Raw genomic sequence first — 19,416 nt, forward strand, 5'->3', positions numbered from 1 at the left:
AAAAAACTTTTGAATGAAATTCAAGTATCTAAATTAGAGAATATTTGAAAATTGTGTTCCATGTAATACTAATCCACCTCTTCCATCCCTCCCTTCCTCTTTATTTCCTCCCTTTCTTCCTTTCTTTCTTCCTCCCTCCTTCTGGATACATCAGTTGAAAGTCCAATGAGCTACTCTCTGGAAATAAGGCTCACTAGAGATGCGCAATCTGGGAGGATCTAGTGAGAGTGGGCACAGAATGTCTGTGGCAGTATAGGAAGGGAGAGTGTACAGAGCTCTCTTTCCCTCCCTCTCTCCTTCCTTGCTTCCCTTCCTCCCTCCCTCCTTCTCGCTTTTGTTTTATAGTCCATGCAGTCTCCCATCAAGAGGCAGAAACAGAATAATCCTATGAGGCAGAATGAACAGCTAATCTAAACAGCAGGGTATGAAGGGAAGGAAGCAGGACTCCATCAGCATGTGGAGGCAAGGACAGGAGAGCACAGCTGAGATAGAACTGGGGTCAAGCTCTCCCCACGTTCTGTCCTCAGACAAAAAGATGGTGTAATGGCGCTTGATGATGACATTTTCTCTTTTTTTATTTTAAGTGGACTTTTGTGGGGTTTTTTTCCCTTCAGTATTATTGAGATATAATTGACACGCATTGTTTAGGCTTGCAGTGTACCGCATAATGACTTGACTTACATACATCATGAACGTCGTATCACAAATTTAGTGAACGTCCATCATTTCATTTAGATAAAAAAATTTAAAAAACAGAAAAAAGTTTTTCTTGTGATGAGAACTCCTACATCTTCTCTCTTAACTTTCATGTATAGCATTCAGCAGTGTTAGCTATATTTAGATTACAGCCTTCTTAAGTCACACGGCTCCAATTTGGACCAGTATCCTTTTGCACCTGGCAAAGTCTCCCTTCCTGGGATCTCCCTTCAGTATCTTTCTCAGAATATTCCTGTGCTGAATCTCTTATGTCCTGTATTCTGTGTCACTTACTCTTCCTTTGTTGGAACAAGTTCTCCAAGCACTTCTTTTAAAAGCATGTATAGTGTATGAAGGAGTTTTCTGAGATTGTGAATGTCTTGAAAATGTCATCATTAATGACATTTTACTGACAGTTTGGCTAGGTACGGAATTAAAATTTAGAAATTATTTTCTTTCAGAAATCTGAAAGCATTGTTTCCCTGCCTTGTGCTTCTGGTGTCTCCATTGAAATGTGAACAGCCATTCTAATTCTTGTTTCCTAATTTTATTTCTTCTTTTCTCTGGAAACTTGCAGAGACCCTAGGCATAGGGTCCTAAGAACCTTGTACTCTATCTTCATTCCTTCTGATTTCTAGATAGGCTGTTTCAGTCTAGCAACATGTTTTTTGGTTCTGAAAGTTTGTCTTGAGTATTTACGTCATTCTGATTTTTCTGCTGTTGCCTTCTGGAATAGCTATTTTTGAATGTTGTCCTTCCTTTCTCTCCTGGTTTCTCTTTGTGCTTTTCTTTCTGAAAGACTCCTTGAATCTGTATCCCAAACTCTGGTGTAGATTGTTTACTTTTTAAAACGTTTACTGTCATATTTCTAAGAGCTTATTTTTGCTCTATGAATGTTCTTCATTGATAGTACCTTGTTCTTATTTCATGGCTGCAATAGTCTTGTCTCTCTCTAAATATATTAATGATAGCTTTTTTCTCTGCATAAGCTCTATTCCCCCCACCCACCCCAGGTTGATATTTTTCTGTTTATTTGCTCTCAATTTTACATGTTAGAGCCTTTCCATAAAAATCCAGTGACCCTTCAATTGTTCAGAAGATCTAAAATCCTGATTGAAAGCTCCAAGTAATGGGAGCAACTTGCCAACTTTGAACTTTACTGTAGGGTGAAGAGGACAGGGCCTATTTCTTAGAAAGAGGTCTTTCCTCTTAGCTGACCAGTATTACAGGGAAAAGTCTTTCAGTCTCTAAAGATAAAGGCATCGGTGTCCTGAAAACTGAGTGCATATTTTCAGCTTTTAGCACTGAGCACTCAGATAGTGTCACTTAACTCTTCTGCTTTTTGAATAGTACCAACACAGTCAACAGTGCCCGGCCTAGCCCCTAATCTAGCATCCCTCCCTTTCACTCCAGAAAATACATCTCCAGACTTTGGTCACAGTAGTAGTGGCACAGCATGGGAGAATATTTAAGAATAGAACTGCTTCTCAAACTGCTTTCCCCTGCCCACCTTCCCTTTTAAACCCCATGCTTCCACCAACTCCTGAGCTTTGGGAGAAATCTGCAGTGTAAATCTAGAGTACTCTCAGCTTTCCCCCACTACTGGCCTCAGATTCAGCTTTCTTGGGCTGTTAGCTCATTTCCAAACTTTAATCTGCTCTCCAGTTTCATAACTTTGTTGCTATTGTCTTCTGTCTTTGCAGGTTTGTACCTTTAAAAGAAATATCCATTTGACTCTAGTTTCAATGGAGGTTTACAGAGAAGAAAAATTATATACCATCTCACCCCAGAAAACATTCAATATTTCTGACTCTTAACCCAGTTATCTTCAATCTTTAAACCTTCCTTACTTCCTCAGCCCATGCTCATGACTGTAAGAGGGATGATTAAATCAGGTTAGTTTCAGAGCTCCAGTCTTAAGGCAGGAGTAGACTATACAACACATTCCTGCAAGGGCCAACACATTTTATCCTTAAACTTCAGCACACTTGATGGTCAAGAACTACTGGCCACATGCATCTTTTTCTTCTTTGAGATTTAGCTTGCTAACATATAAAACAGCATATATGGTGTGAGCACCAGGCTCCCCTTGCTTGGAGCCTCAAGGAATATCTATGTATTAGCAGTAAGCAGTAAATCAGAGGTGCAGGACAGAGCAGGGAATCAAGCCCTCCTTCCCACAGCAGGCTTCCAGGCTGAAGCAGCCCTGAATGAGAGCTTATAAAAAACTAACATCTCTAAATCAAATTTGGAGTTTTGATTACTACATGGGAATTATCATCTGAATATACTAAATTTGCAGCTTCTCACTCAGGGTAGGGGTTCTTATAATACTTGCGGTCATGGTCTCATTGGGTCTATGGATAAAAATCCCTATTTCTGTCTCAGATGGGAAAAAAATTACATGTTTTTGATCAATGCCCACAAGAATGTAGTCTGCTTGAGAATCTATCTTACCGCTACACTTCCCCAGTGTCTAGAATCATATCCAGGATATAGTCGAGCTCAATAAACACAAGTGAATTAGTGAGGGAACAGTTAGGAGGGAGATCACCAAGGGCCTGAGAGATCATGCTAAAAAGTTTTGGGGTTTTATCTGAGACAAAATATCTATTTCTGGAATAACCAATCAAGAAGAGATGATATTTTTGGGAAATTAATGGACATGGAACAGACTGGTTCCAAATAGGAAAAGGAGTACGTCAAGGCTGTATGTTGTCACCTTGCCTATTTAACTTATACGCAGAGTGCATCATGAGAAACGCTGGGCTGAAAGAAACACAAGCTGGAATCAAGATTGCTGGGAGAAATATCAATAACCTCAGATATGCAGATGGCACCACCCTTATGGCAGAAAGTGAAAGAGGAACTAAAAAGCCTCTTGATGAAAGTGAAAGAGGAGAGTGAAAAAGTTGGCTTAAAGCTCAACATTCAGAAAACGAAGATCATGGCATCTGGTCCCATCACTTCATGGCAAATAGATGGGGAAACAGTGGAAACAGTGTCAGACTTTATTTTGGGGGGCTCCAAAATCACTGTAGATGGTGATTGCAGCCATGAAATTAAAAGACACTTACTCCTTGGAAGGAAAGTTATGACCAACCTAGATAGCATATTGAAAAGCAGAGACATTACTTTGCCAACAAAGGTCTGTCTAGTCAAGGCTATGGTTTTTCCAATGGTCACGTATGGATGTGAGAGTTGGACTGTGAAGAAAGCTGAGCACCAAAGAATTGATGCTTTTGTACTGTGGTGTTGGAGAAGACTCTTGCATGTCCCTTGGACTGCAAGGAGATCCAATCAGTCCATCCTAAAGGAGACCAGTCCTGGGTGTTCATTGGAAGGACTGATGCTAAGGCTGAAACTCCAATACTTTGGCCACCTCATGCAAAGAGTTGACTCATTGGAAAAGACTCTGATGCTGGGAGGAATTGGGGGCAGGAGAAGAAGGGGACGACAGAGGATGAGATGGCTGGATGGCATCACTGACTTGATGCACATGAGTTTGGGTGAACTCCAGGAGTTGGTAATGGACAGGGAGGCCTGGCATGCTGTGATTCATGGGGTCACAAAGAGTCGGACACAACTGAGTGACTGAACTGAACTGAACTGAACTGAAAGAACATTAATTTTACTCCTAAAACCACACTGGAACTACTCATAAGACTCCCCGTGCAGAGATCTTTATCCGGCTCCTGAGTTGTATCCTGCTGCACAGCAATGGGATGATGTGCCAGAAAACTGGGGTTGAAAGGTTTTTAGAAAGCCAAAATCCTAACAACAGCATAGGACTCTATGAAAATATATTTCAAATGCCATGGAACATGGTTTATGCACTGCCACCCTGCAAGGTCAAAAGTTAAAGGGTCTTACAACTAAATTTCCACTCTCTGAAAATATTTAAGAAACATAAATTCACAAATAAACCTGATACACAGATGCAGAAAAAAAAATTTTAATAAGTAATTAATCCTAGAATTTTGCACATGAAAATTTATCTTGCCCTGCAATTTTGAGTTGAAGCATTTGTGCCTCTTTTCCATTTTCAGCTATGAAGACATATCTTAACATCTAGATCTGGATAGAAGAGATGTTATTTTTACTTTAAGGCTTGCAAAACAATATGCTTTGCTAGGGATGTATTCTCATTTTGTGGTGTTTTGGGTATATCCACTGGAGATCCCTGTTGACAGGCTACATCCTATTATTAACATAAAGGTTAACTTCCATGTAGTTAGAAATCACCACCACCATTTACTGTCATTTAGATTCAAAATCTTGGTCAGAAGTCTTGTATATTCTTAATCCCTTCAACTACTTCATCTAATCAGCCCTTAATAACTGGAAATTCCATACTTATAAGTACTCCATTCACAACTTTACATTCTAACTCCATGGGCCTCATTTTTCTTTGTGATTTCCTTCTCTTTTAATCCACTCTACACAATATCCTATCCTGTATGATACACCAACTTTGTGTCCATCGAAACACCAAGAATATATGTGAGAGGTGAATGAACTTATGTCACAATGAATCCTCTCCAATGCCCCATCCCCCAGGTAACACGGTAAATTTCAGGAGTTGTCATGTACTTATGGTAGTACCCAGGGTCCTGAACAAGACAAATGCAATCAATTGTGCTTCATATTTTTCTTTTTTAATTGACTGATCAAAGTGCCAGGTACTGTTCCAAGCCCTTTTCATACATTAACTCATTTAGTCTTCATATTGAGAAAGCTGTTATCATCACCCCTATTTTACCAATGAAGAAGCTGGGATACACAGAGGTTATGCCCCTTGCTCATAGTTACCTACCGGTAAGTACATGGGGCCAAGTTCAAACCATGCAGGCTGGCTGCAGAGTTCATGCCCATGGCCACTACACATGCTGTCTCTTATTTATACTATTCTTGTCCACTGTGTATGAGTGTCTCTGTGTATGTGCCTGCAAAAACTCTGTAAATCCTGCCTTAAACAGTTCATTTTTGAAGGACTGTGTAAAGCAGAGTGGAAGCAGCAGCAAGCAGGGATAAAGCTCAGGGCATATGTCTAGCTGAACAAATATAAGAACAGTGAGGATGTTGACCAGTTGGAAAGGGTGCTACACAAAGATAGCAGGCGGCATCATCCTGGTTTGGGGTCAAGAGGGTAAACTTCCTGAAGGAAGTGATGTTTACGCTAAAGCAAAAGGGGACTTCCCCAGTGCTCCAGTGGCTAAGAATCTGTGCTCCCAGTGCAGAGGGCTCAGGTTCGATCCCTGGTCAGGGAACTAGATCTCACATGCTGCAACTAAGAGCTCACGGGCTGCAGCCAAGACCTGGCTCAGCCAAATAAAAAAATAAACATTAAAAAAAATACTAATACAAAAGGATGAATAAAAGCTATCTGGGGGACACGGGGCAGGCAGTGGAGGCGGGGGAGGTGGGTCAGAGAAAGGGACTAACCCCTGAGATCGTGAGGATGACCAGAGCACATCCTGAAACTTTTCTATGACAGCCTCACTATTCCTAACCATCACACTCCAAGCTGGTCAGCTGGCTGAGATGACAAGGCTATGCCACAGCACTGCAGACCATACGTTCATCCTCTTCTCACCCAGGCCAGAAAACAACAGTGCTTTAAGGCACGGTTTCCTGAAGGCACATCCTAGAACTAAAACTGCTTCAGGGATGCCTGCAGCCATGCTGAAAGGGAACACCCAGAAGGCCCAAGTAAGCATGCTGTACTGAATTTATAATGCAGAAAACATTTGTAGTTCCTTGGACATTTGCATTGCTATAAAAATTATACTTTATGGGATAATTATTAATGGTTTGAAGAGACATAAACAGTACAAACGAAATATAGCTGATACTATGAAAATGTAAACCATGTAAATCAAAATCATAAAACAATTATTCAATACTCAGAGGCCTACTTAATATATACATATGAAATTCTTACACACATATGCAATAAAAGCCCACAAAAACCATCACTCTAAAGTCATTCACTATACAAATATGAAGATAAATCTTTATCTTTAACCTCAGTTTTATCTTCAGCAAGAGGGTTGTGTGGTTTGGCTTTATGCAAATCACATTTAGTATTAAATAATCAAATGTCACATATGTCATATAAAGCAGCAAGTGGAAAAAAATAAATTATGAAAATGTATGAGGCTAAAAGTTAACAGTGAAAAATGTCTCCATATTCAATGTTCTTTTCCATGATGAAACTAAAATATTATCCAATGTATCAGGATACATAAAAGAGTGTAGCATAATTGTGATTTTAAAAGCTCTCAAAGGAAAAATTGAGCCAAGATGAGTTACTTGCACAGAACTATGCAAATGTATTGAATTAAGTCTAAGTTAAAAACATTAGATACTTTTGTTCTTACCAAAAACATTATTTAAACTTGTGAACACCTTCATGAAATCAAATGTTGGTAATAATCTTGATTCCATTGCAAGGCAACAGAAAGAGCTTTTGTTTCAACAAGATTGCTAACTGGAACTTTAAGTCTCTAATTTGGATTTTGTTGCAAAAATATTTATCCAGGTTCAAATAGTTAAAGATGATGGCTTTGTCTATCAGAGGTACCGTTGTAATCTAATCAGTTTGGGTAAGCTGGTGGTAAAACCCAGAAGCAAAGAACAAGATGATTCTTCTATATCAAAGGTACATTCTTATATATAAATTGTAAGACAAATATTGACACTTTGCTACATGGAACTGTTTTAATTCAACAAAAAGGGATGTTCTTAGATTACTTAGTACAATAAGTAAGAACTATTATTTCTGTTTTTCTCAGCAAGCTACTTGGCCTGGCCCTATGAACCAAGGTAAATTCAAGTCTCTGTCTGGGAATAATTTGATTGGTTCAGGTCACTGAAAACCAAAACCTGAATACCAGGCCTCAGTGAGCCAGCCTGGGGTCAGGCGTTGACTCTTTCAGCTCTTAAAGACATTTTGGTGGGGAAGTCTGGGAGGCAACATAGCTTCCAGCAAGCAGGACCCACCAGGCTGTGTGCAAGAGTAAGTCATCAGTCACCTCAGACAAAAGACTCCAACTTGCCTGTCCCTTAACCACAATACCCCTTCAAAAGAGATGACTTTCCAAAACCACACAGAACATTTTATTCACTGTTCATTATTTAAGAAATAGAATGCAGGGAGAGTTAGGAAATTTGCATTATATTGGAGATTATGCTTCTAAACCATGGAGAGATTCAAGCATGCATACTTTCATTTGGCAAGATGTTAAATCATTCTAAGTACTAGTGTATTTTTTTTTCAGTCAGTTCAGTTCAGTTGCTCAATCGTGTCCAACTCTTTGCGACCCCATGGACTTCAGCATGCCAGGCCTCCCTGTCCATCACCAACTCCAAGAGTTTACTCAAACTCATATCCATTGAGTCAGTGATGCCATCCAACTACCTCATCCTCTGTCATCCCCTTCTCCTCTTGCCTTCAATCTTTCCCAGCATCAGGGTCTTTTCCAATGAGTCAGCTCTTCACATCAGGTGGCCAAAGTATTGGAGTTTCAGCTTCAGCATCAGTCCTTCCAATGAATGTTCAGGACTGATTTCCCTTAGGATGGACTGGTTGGATCTACAAGGGATCCAAGGGACTCTCAAGAGTCTTCTCCAACACCACAGTTCAAAAGCATCAATTCTTCTGTGCTCAGCTTTCTTTATAGTCCAACTCTCATATCCATATATGACCCCTGGAAAAACCACAGTCTTGACTAGATGGAGCTTTGTTGGCAAAGTAAGTCTCTGCTTTTTTTTTTTTTTTTTAACATTATTTTAATTTTAATAAAAAGTTAAACCAGGGATCTCTAAATTTTGGAATCCTAGTATTAATCAACTATAAATAAGTATTAGCCCCTATCACTAACGACTGAGATGTTTCTTTCTAATGAATTGACCATTACATTTCCAAGATCTGAAATGGCCAACAGACCATAGAAAGAGACTTCTTTAGGCTCCTGTTTGAAACCAACAGCTTCAGCAAACTGCTGGCCTTGATTCAGGGCCAATGTCTCTGCTTTTTAATATGCTGTCTAGGTTGGTCATAACTTTTCTCCCAAGGAGTAAGTGTCTTTTAATTTCATGGCTGCAGTCACCATCTGCAGTGATTTTGGAGCCCCAAAAAATAAAGTCTGCCACTCTTTCCACTGTTTCTCCATCTATTTGCCATGAAGTGATCGGACCAGATGCCATGATCTTTGTTTTCTGAATGCTGAGCTTTAAGCCAACTTTTTCACTCTCCTCTTTCACTTTCATCAAGAGGCTCTTTAGTTCTTCTTCACTTTCTGCCATAAGGGTGGTGTCATCTGCATATCTGAGGTTATTGATATTTCTCCCAGAAATCTTGATTTCAGCTTGTGCTTCTTCCAGCCCAGCATTTCTCATGATGTACTCTGCATATCAGTTAAATAAGCAGGGTGACAATATACAGCCTTTTCCTAATTGGAACCAGTCTGTTGTTCCATGTCCAGTTCTAACTGTTGCTTCCTGACCTGCATACAGATTTCTCAAGAGGTAGGTCAAGTGGTCTGGTATTCCCATCTCTTTCAGAATTTTCCACAGTTTATTGTGATCTACACAGTCAAAGGCTTTGGCATTAATGAGATATAATTCACATACCATAATATTCACCATTTCAAATACACAATTTAGTGGGTTTTAGTATATTCACAAAGTTGTACAATTCCAGAGCATTTTCATCATCCCCCAAAGAAACTATACCCATTAGTAGTCACTCTGTTTCTCCTTCACCAGCCCCTGGCAGTCACTTGCTGGTGTGTGCTTTTTAAGTGAAATGTGACAACTTTCCTGCACATTATGCTTTCAGTAGTGTGTTGCTTTATATGTTCTCATCAGAACTTTTAACACAGAATTCAAACCATGAACTTTACAAGTATTCTGAGATTTAAAAATACCCTCTTCTATACACAAACTTTTTCTCTTGCAAAAATATTTTCATTCTTTATACATAAAAAATAGATTTTTCTGTCTCCACTGAAGTTTAAAACATTACTATTTTTCCTCTCAATTAAATTCTGTTCTTGTATAAAAAGTGAGAAGAATAAATGCTCCAATATTTAAAAAGCATGAAGGACAAGAGTCCTTATTAACTGTGGCCATCATGCTGTCCTTCCCGCTGCTATGAGCCAAGAGGGTCCAGGTCTGAAAGGCCATGCTGCCTGCTTACAGAGGAGGAAAACGGATCTATGTGGGCTGGTGACCACAAGACTAGTTAACAGTGCAGCTAGGCTGGTAACCCCCATTTCCTAGTTTTCCAGTATTGAATGTTGGAAGTAAATGTTATAGGTTATCTACAAAGTCAGCAATCTTCTATAGCTTTGATCTGAGCATATGATTTTTTTTTAACCACTTTAAAAACATTTACATGCCATCTGGTAAGATTTTGTAATGACAAGACAGGTATATTTAACCAGAGGGTCCAAATCATTCATTGAAACACAGCAAAAAAAAAAAAAAAAAAAAAACACAAAAAGAGCCAAGGTTCTGGAGGGACCCCAGAGCACTGCTCAGATTCCACACATGGTAACTCTCCACATGACAGTGTCCACAGGATTGCACCACTCTACATAAGAAGCAAACAAGCCACATACATTCAGTTCTCTGAGAACAAAGGCTTCACGGGCTAAGGATGTTTGGGATTTAACCACTGCAATGATTCTTATCTGGGTTGACTTTTTGGAACTGGTCCCACTCAGATTGGTAATTGTCATCCTCATTTTCATCTTTTTTTTTTTTTTTTTACTTCTCTGGAGAGAGAAAAAGAGAGAGAAAGATTACTGAGGTATAAAACTGAACCATAAACAGAGAAATAAAATAGCACTGCTGAGCACTTACTATGTGCTACCCAGACAGCATTCTAAATCCTTTGTAGGTCCTGACTTATTCCTTGCAACAGCTATGCAATTTTGTTGTGACCCACATTATATGTGAGGAAATGAAAGAAAAAAAAGTGAAGAAATTTCCCTTGGGTCATAAAGCTGGAGAAGTGGCAGGGCTGGGATTCCAACCATGCAGGTGGATTCCAGTGCCTGCATTCTGAGCACCAGACCACACACTCATGCATGCATGCACACACACACACCCAAATGCATACATACATGTGTACACACTCACATGCACACACAGGCTACTCCTGCCCTCTCTTGTGGTTTCACATGATTTATATATAGTCTGCCACACACAGCTCACTCCTTAGGACCCTGGAACATGGCTCCCATTCCCAGCTAATGCTTATGATAAAAGTCATTGCTTTATTACCATTTATGATCATGGAGATAACAGATGTTTAAAATTCAGGGGGAAAGGTCTTCCTCTTGCCTCTTCCTAAATTTCTTGCAGAATTAACTTCTAGAGGCAATATTGGACCAAAAATATCCAAAATCTTAAGAAAAAGAAGTCTCCTACCCCTGGGGATGCATGGGAAATACACCCTCAGACAAGCTGAACCACAGTCTCTGGGTGAGGAGAATGTGACAGCTCGTCCCCAAGAGTTTTCACCTCCCTGCAGTGTCTGGCACTTCCCACAAAGTGGTGAAGCTTCTGCCGCTCCCCCATGGCCAGTACCTACCTGCTCTGTGACTGCTCAGACCAGTAGAAAAGTGAGGAAAGGCTGTGCTGACACTTTCAACCCAGGCATTAGTAAGGTCTAGAGACCTCCCTGGTGACCAGTGGCCAAGACTCTGTGCTCCCAGTGCAGGGGGCCTAGGTTTGATCCCTGGTCAGGGAACTAGATCCTGCTTACCACAACTAAGACTTGGCGTAGCCAAATAAATAAATACATGTTTTTTAAAAAGAGGTCTGGCTACTCTGAGCTGCGATAAAAGCAGCCCAGGGATCTTCACTGGAGAGAAGCCAGCAGAGAGGTCCCGAGGGCTGAGATGCACAGGGAGGAGTATCCTGGCAGCAGACAGGCAAACCACGTCTAAGTCCCTGTTCATCTGACTGCAAACACATGAGGGAGAGGAACTGTGGACACTCCAGTGAGATCCAGTCAACTCCAATAATTATAAAAACTAAAAAGTGGTGCTCTAGGCAACTACAGTTTGGGCGGTTTGTTACAGAGCAGTAGATGCTGATTCCTAGGACAGTGACACTATTGAAGAGGAATAGACTGTAATCTACAAATGTCATTACAATGTTTCAGCAGCCACATCCAAAATGTAAAGAGAAATAGGTGAAATTAATTTTATTAATATATTTTAACTCAGTATTGCAAAGATATTATCATTTCATCATGTTACCAATAAAAATATCAATGAGTTATTTTACAATGTTTATACCATCTTCAAAAGCCAGTATTTATTTAATACATCCAGCACATCTCAGCTTGGATCAGCCACACGTCAGGCAGCCAATGGCTACTAAACTGGTCAGCATAGCCCAAGAAGGAGCTGATATGCGCTAATCTTTGAAAACCACTGCCCTGTGAGTAGGGGAAAAAGGAAAAGCTTGTTCTTACTCTTTAGTGTTCATAAACACTATGCTACTATTTTCACATATTCCTTATTTAATACATGCAAAGCACACCCACAAAATCCTGATGGGTAACAGATGAGCATCAGTCTACTTACTTCACAGATGAGGAAACAAAGACTCAGGAAAAGAGAGAGTTGAACCTTCTTCACAGTTCAACCCATAAACCATATCAGACTCAGTTCAGAATTTTAACCTCCAGAACTGTATGATAATACATTTCTATTGTTTAAACCACTAGGCCAATGGGGATTTGTTACAGTGACAATAGAAAATTCACCCAACTTTCCAATGCAAAATAGCAACCATTTGGTCATTAAACAAATGTCTGATTTATGCCAAGCTCTGGGACCCTCAACCAGTGAGCTTTGAAAGAGAGAGAGACAGCTGTCTTCTAAATAAATCATTAGCATGTGCCTGAAAGAAAGTTGCTAACACAAAAGCACAGCTTTTGCAGGAACACAAAGGGTGCACTACAGCCATGCTGGGGTGACGGGAAGACAGGCTTTGTGGAGATGCAGTTTCATGGAGACTTTGCCAGTGGAGCAACCTCTTGATGGGATAGGAATTCACCTCCATTTAATGAGGGAGATCCTAGGTGTAGGAAACAGCACGCATGAGGCAAAGAGGTATAAAAGAACGTGGCCATGACAGGAAGCAAAGTTTGCTGTGTCTATAGATTATCAGTCATTTGGGAAGCAAGATAAGAGATTCAAACAAAGGTAGGTGATGCTGGGCTCTGAGGGACTATTTGCCACTTGCTAGGGAACTTGCACTTTCTGTTGTAGGTAGAACACCAATGTCGGGGTGCGAGAAAAAAAAGTATGAACTGGATTTTCACTTATAAAGATTACCCTGATTACAGGGTAAAGAATGAACTAATGTTGGAGAAACTCTGAGGCAGAAACTTAGGTGCCTCCTGAACTAACTGGGGTAGGAAATTCTCAGGCCTAAAGAAGAACAGAGAGAGAGAAAAAACATGGACAGATTCAAGAAAGATTACAGAGAGGTCACTAAGTCAATAGGGACCCAGAGCCCACTAAAGGTAGGTGATGGAGAAAGCCAGGAAGGAGTCAAGACTGACTCTGGGTGACTATGTTTTAGTGATAATGCTGGTAGTTCCTGAGAAAGGGAATGTAGACTGAGGAATAATTGTAGAGAAAAATGAACACTTTAGATTTTAGATATGTTGGCGGCAGTCATGCCTATGGAATTTCCATCTGTTGGTGGGTGGGAATGTGATCATGGAATTTTTTAAAAGATGGAGATTAAAATACAGAAAAATACAGAAATTGGAAGTCATCAGCTAGACAAAATTCTAGAAACCATGAGGGTAGAAAACAGTCAGAGAGAGAGAGTAAAGAGGAAGAGAGAACAGAATCTTCAGATTACCAACATTAAAGACAAGCCAGAGGTTCAGAGTAGCAAAAAGTCCCAATTTTGCCACTTAGTATTAGGTTGCTGCAAAAGTAATTGTGGTTTTTCAATGTTGAACTTTGCTGTTTTGATATTGGATACATTCTTAAATAAATGCAGCTCTGTTATACATCATTTTAATGTGCATTTCTCGCTTTATGTTTTTTACTAACCACTTATTACTTGCTGTTTATTTTATATTTATTTTAGACTATAGAAATTATGTTAGACAAAAAGCAAATTCAAGTGATTTTCTTATTCGAGTTCAAAATGTGTCATAAAGCGGTGGAGACAACTTGCAACATTAACAATGCATTAACTGCTAACTAGCATACAGTGCAGTGGTGGTTCAAGAAGTTTTGCAAAGGAGTGGAGAGCCTCAAAGATGAGGAGCCCAGTGGCTAGCCGTCGGAAGCTGACAACAAATTGAGATCATCTAAGCTGATCCTCTTACAATTGCACGAGAAGTTGCCAAAGAACTCAATGTCAACCATTCTACAGTTGTCTGGCACCTGAAGCAAATTGGAAATGTGAAAAAGCTCGATAATTGGGTGCCTCATAAACTGACCGAAAATTTAAAAAAAATCATTTTGAAGTGTCATCTTCTCTTATCCTATGCAACAATAACAAAACCATTTCTCAATCGGATTATGACATGCAACAAAAAGTGGATTTTATAATGACAACCGGTGACAACCAGCTCAGTGGTTGGACCAAGAAGAAACTTCAAAGCACTTCCCAAAGCCAAATTTGCACCCAAAAAAGGTCAAGGTCACTATTTGGTATTCTGCTGCCTGTCTGATCGACAACAGCTTTCTGAATCCTGGCGAAACCACTACATCTGAGAAATATGCTCAGTAAATTGATAAAATGCACTGAAAACTGCAATGCCTGCACCCAGCATTGGTCAACAGAATGGGCCCAATTCTTTCCCATGACAACATTCAACCGCATGTCACACAACCAACACTTTAAAAATTGAACGAATTGGGCTATGAAGTTTTACCTCATTCACCATATTCACCTGACCTCTCACTAACCAACCACCACTTCTTCAAGCATCTCAACAACTTTTTGCAGGAAAAACACTTCCACAACCAGCAGGAAGCAGAAAATGCCTTCCAAGAGTTCAGTGAATCCTGAAGCAGGATTTTTACACTACAGGAATGCGTGTGTGTTCAGTCACTCAGTTGTGTCCTGACCCTTAGTGACCCCATGGACTGTAGCCCACCAGACTTCTCTGTCCATGGGGTTTTCCAGGCGAGAATAGTGGAGTAGTCTTCCTCCTCCAGGGGATCTTCCCGACCCAGGGATCGAACCTGCATCTCTTGTGCCCCTTCTTTGTCAGGTGGATTCTTTACCATTGCACCACCTGGGAAACCCAAACTACAGGAATAAACAAACATTTCTCGTCGGCAAAAACTGTGTTGATTGTAATGGTTCCTATTTTGATTAATAAAGATGTGTTTGAACCTAGTTATAATGATTTAAAATTCACGGTCCAAAAGTAACCACAGTTACTTTTGTACAAACCTAACAGCCATGTCAGTTTGAGCAAGCTGATTAAGCAGTCTAATTTCCCATTTTCTTATGTACAGTGGGTATAATAATCACAGCATCCTCACAAGACAACTCACATCTCTCCCTTAGGCCTCTATCAGCTACATATCGTATGATTGCCTGGTCATATAGTTTCTTTTTTCTCTAATGTTAAATTACATGGTCTATCTTATATACCCCGATATACAGGGCTTTCATGCCACATAACTCATAACAATGGAGACATTACTGAACCTGAATGCAAACATAAGAGAGAAAAGTACCCATATTGTTCACCTGGCCTTCAGTTTCTTTAATCCACCAAAAATGCGAGCACATTCCATTTTAAGAAAATCAGGAAGACACAGTTCTAAACATCTAAAGCAGGTTAAGGCTGGGAAAATTAAATTACCTCACCAAAAAATACCATATGCTTAACAATTGCATTTTAAAAGACTCACTCTTACAGACAGATTTACACCCAGTGGGGTCAACAATGGAGCTCCACTGATACCTCCTCCAGATTTTTTTTCTTTTTTTCAAATTTCAGGTCATTGATCAATTTAATGCCTGTTGAACTTGAATTTACTGCAAAATATTGAACATTTGTGGCTCCAGTGACAGCATATGTACTTACAGTGGTTAGGATAAATGTCCTATTAGCCATACAGGAAACTGCATTTCAAGGAGAAACTTTCCCTGGGATTGAGATGTTTTCCAGGAAAAAGCAGTGTTCAGGTTATTAAGCAAACATGTATGACTTTCCTTCCAAAATGAATTCTGTTTCAGACAGTGAAAATCTTCAACTCTTTTAGTTCAAGTTCTTTATGACATGACATGGTAGGAAGTATCTTATGAGATCTTATGAGATCTAAATCAAGAAATTAACATGTTTTCCATTATACATAAAGTTCTAAAGGCTGTAAAACTTTTAAATGGTAAAGTTACCTGTGGAAACTATATTGTTTTCATTTAAGAAAATTTGGGTACTTTGCAAGTAAATCTGATGCCACAATAATAAAGCAAATTAAAATCTTTACATGACTATTTATTTTTAATTTTCATATTTAACACATTGTTAACATAACTTAGAGGCCTCAAGTCAGGCCATAATACCACAACAACAATTTTTAAAACTCCTGGATAAATGGTTCACAGGAAGTGCTTATGTTACCAAAACACTTCTGCATAAGGTGTTTTAGGTAAAGAAACGTAAGCCTGGGTGGAAGCTACACTGTAAACAGCATGGCTGCCGAGCTAACCCAATTCACCCACAGGAGCAGGTGAGGGAAGGGCATAGACAGCCTCCAGCTCTCCTATCTTTATGATATAATAAAGAGGATTGATCCTGCACTCTGGGTATGACAATGGCAATCTGGAGTCATTTAACTGTAATATGATTCCACAAGACAACTCAGTGTTAAATAGCGATTATGTTATTCAGTGGAGTCCAGGCTGTTAAACATACAGAAGCATACACCATCAGAACTAGAAAGGGCCTTAGGCACCATCTTCTTCAGCCCCTTCCCTCACTGTACAGATTCAGTTCAGTTCAGTTCAGTCGTTCAGTCGTGTCCGACTCTTTGCAACCCCATGAATTGCAGCACGCCAGGCCTCCCTGTCCATCGCCAACTCCTGGAGTTCACTCAAACTCATGTCCATTGAGTCAGTGATGTCATCCAGCCATCTCATCCTCTGTCGTCCCCTTTTCCTCCTGCCCCCAATCCCTCCAAGCATCAGAGCCTTTTCCAGTGAGTCAACTCTTCGCATGAGGTGGCCAAAGTTCAGAGATACCGAAGGAATGATGCTAAAGCTGAAACTCCAGTACTTTGGCCACCTCATGTGAAGAGTTGACTCATTGGAAAAGACTCTGATGCTAGGAGGGATTGGGGGCAGGAGGAGAAGGGGACGACAGAGGATGAGATGGCTGGATGGCATCACTGACTCAATGGACGTGAGTCTGGGTGAACTCCGGGAGTTGGTGATGGACAGGGAGGCCTGGCGTGCTGCGATTCATGGGGTCACAAAGAGTCAGACACGACTGAGCGACTGAACTGAACTGAACTGAAAAAAGACTAAGAGACTTAGTCAAAATTGCACAAGTGTTCAGGGTAGACTTTAGACTGGACTTTGAACCTCCTGACACCACACTCCTCCAACATGCTGGGCAGAAGCCAAGGGCCACCCATAGGGCCTGACCTGCAGCATCCTTTCCTGCTCAGTAGGGGCAGCAATTCAGCAACCCCAGCTTGAGGCCAAGGTAGCACTGAGCCCCTTATTCTACTAAAGTTAAGATTCTGATGAAACCAGAATCTCAGAAATAATCAGGGGAAGAACTACATGCCTAAAGTTACATTTTTGCTTTGTCAGCAACTAAAGATCACTATGCACGGATGTGAGAGTTGGACCGTAAATAAGGCTGAGTGACAAAGAATCAATGCTGTCAAATTGTAGTGCTGGATAAGACTCTTGAGAGTCCCTTGGACTGCAAGGAGATCAAACCAGTCAATCCTAAAGGAAATCAACCCTGAATATTTGATGGAAGTACTGATTCTCAAGTTCCAATACTTTGGCCTCCTGATAGGAAGAGCTGACTCACTGGAAAAGACCCTGATGCTGGGAAAGATTGAGGGCAGGAGGAGAAGGGGCTGGAAGAGGATGAGATGGTTAGATAGTACCACTGACTCAATGGACATGAATTTGAGCAAACTCTGGGAGATAGTGAAGGACAGAGGAGCCCGGAGTGCTGCAGTCCATGAGGTCACAAAGAGTCGGACACAACTTAGCAACCGAACAAAAACAAAAAGATCATTAGCCTAGATTTTGTTAATGCACATTTTTTTTATATTTAATTCTTTTAGACCAGCAAAGACTCATCTTTTCATTTGTGACAGAAAACTGTACAGAAGAAATAAATCCAACATAAAACACTGCTATTAAAAAAACAACAACACTGTTCTTTCTTAAGAATACTGCAAGGATTAAAGTATAGTTAAATCCAAATTCCTCAATGATGCAATTTTCATTCTAATCCACATCCTAAAATGTTATTTATTATTAACACCATTGCCTTAGCTTAATAATTACCTGAGTAATAATTTAAACAAAGTGCTTCCAACTGGCATGATATACAATTTGCTTTATTGAGTTTTTTCCTCCCTTTATCTTGGAAAATGTCATAATAGACAGTTATATTCATAGTAGTCTCTTGTGTTTAAAATCTAGCTCCTGGAATTGATTCATACACATCAACTATTAGCTTTGTGATGACATTTGCAGAAATGTCAACGATTTCTCAGATGCACCTGCTCTGTTTGGCAGCAAAGGTATCATATTTTGCCAGAGTCCACAGTGAACAAGCAGCACCACCAGTTTTTATAAAAACTACATTTAATTGTTTCTCCAACTACTACTGAAAGACTAGACAGTGTTTTCTGGTGCAGACTCATGTTAGGGTCAAGAATCTTGGCACATGCAACAGCTAAGCGAAAATTCTATCTTGCATCCAGTTTTCTAAATACAAGGTAAAACTTTACCAAACTCCCACTATATTCAAACCATCTTTTAGGCTGTTTTACAAAATAATGCCCCACAGATCTATAAATACACATACACACACACACCATTAAGTGAAGGCTTTGATTAGGTTTCCTGGAATGTTAGCTTTTAAAACTAATAAAAGAAAATAAAAATATTCTCCTGTTGGGTTTGGTAAAACAAACACTTAAGAAATCGGATTCAATTTTTTACTTAAAAAAAAAAAAAAAAAGGTTTGAGCCTAGTTATTCCAGGAACAACTCCTAACTAGATTTTTATTTGTATCAAAAAAAAAAAAAGACCCTATAGTACAAAATTTCGTGATTTAAGCTTCTTACTTCTAAGAGTCACCCAGGCTACCAAGTGTTCTCTACCAATAATTTGAGAGAGAGAAAAATGATAGCTTAAGGGAAGCACTGAGGAATTAAATGTCCTTCAAAAGTACATCTTCTCGTGGCCAGAAGCTAACACAACCTCCCCCTTCACCCTATCATCCCTATCATCGTTTTCTATCAAGATTCAGCAGCCTATGTTGCTGCTGTCCGGTCCACCATATTTCAACCTCCCCCAGGGGTTATGCACACGATCATCCATCATACTATTCTCCTGCTTCAAACCCTTTAATGCTTCCCCCATCCCGCTCAAGTAATGTTGAAATGCTTACTCAGCTGATAAGGCCTCACTTGTATGTGGCCCCAGCCAACCTTCCAGTTTTAT

General features: G+C 40.0%; 1 long non-coding RNA gene and 1 other non-coding gene across 2 annotated transcripts in view; both read right to left on the reverse strand.

Annotated features, from left to right (window-relative positions):
* Window positions 1-19,416, reverse strand: part of LOC139184559 (uncharacterized) — an 89,984-nt gene that overhangs the window by 50,180 nt on the left and 20,388 nt on the right. The gene's annotated exons all lie outside the window — the stretch shown is intronic.
* LOC139184706 (small nucleolar RNA SNORA2/SNORA34 family) lies at window positions 8,588-8,723 on the reverse strand. Its single transcript, XR_011568271.1, has one exon. It is a non-coding gene; the product is annotated as a small nucleolar RNA SNORA2/SNORA34 family (small nucleolar RNA).

The sequence above is a fragment of the Bos indicus genome, chromosome 8 (genome assembly GCF_029378745.1).
Source record: "Bos indicus isolate NIAB-ARS_2022 breed Sahiwal x Tharparkar chromosome 8, NIAB-ARS_B.indTharparkar_mat_pri_1.0, whole genome shotgun sequence".
Lineage (NCBI taxonomy): Eukaryota > Metazoa > Chordata > Mammalia > Artiodactyla > Bovidae > Bos > Bos indicus.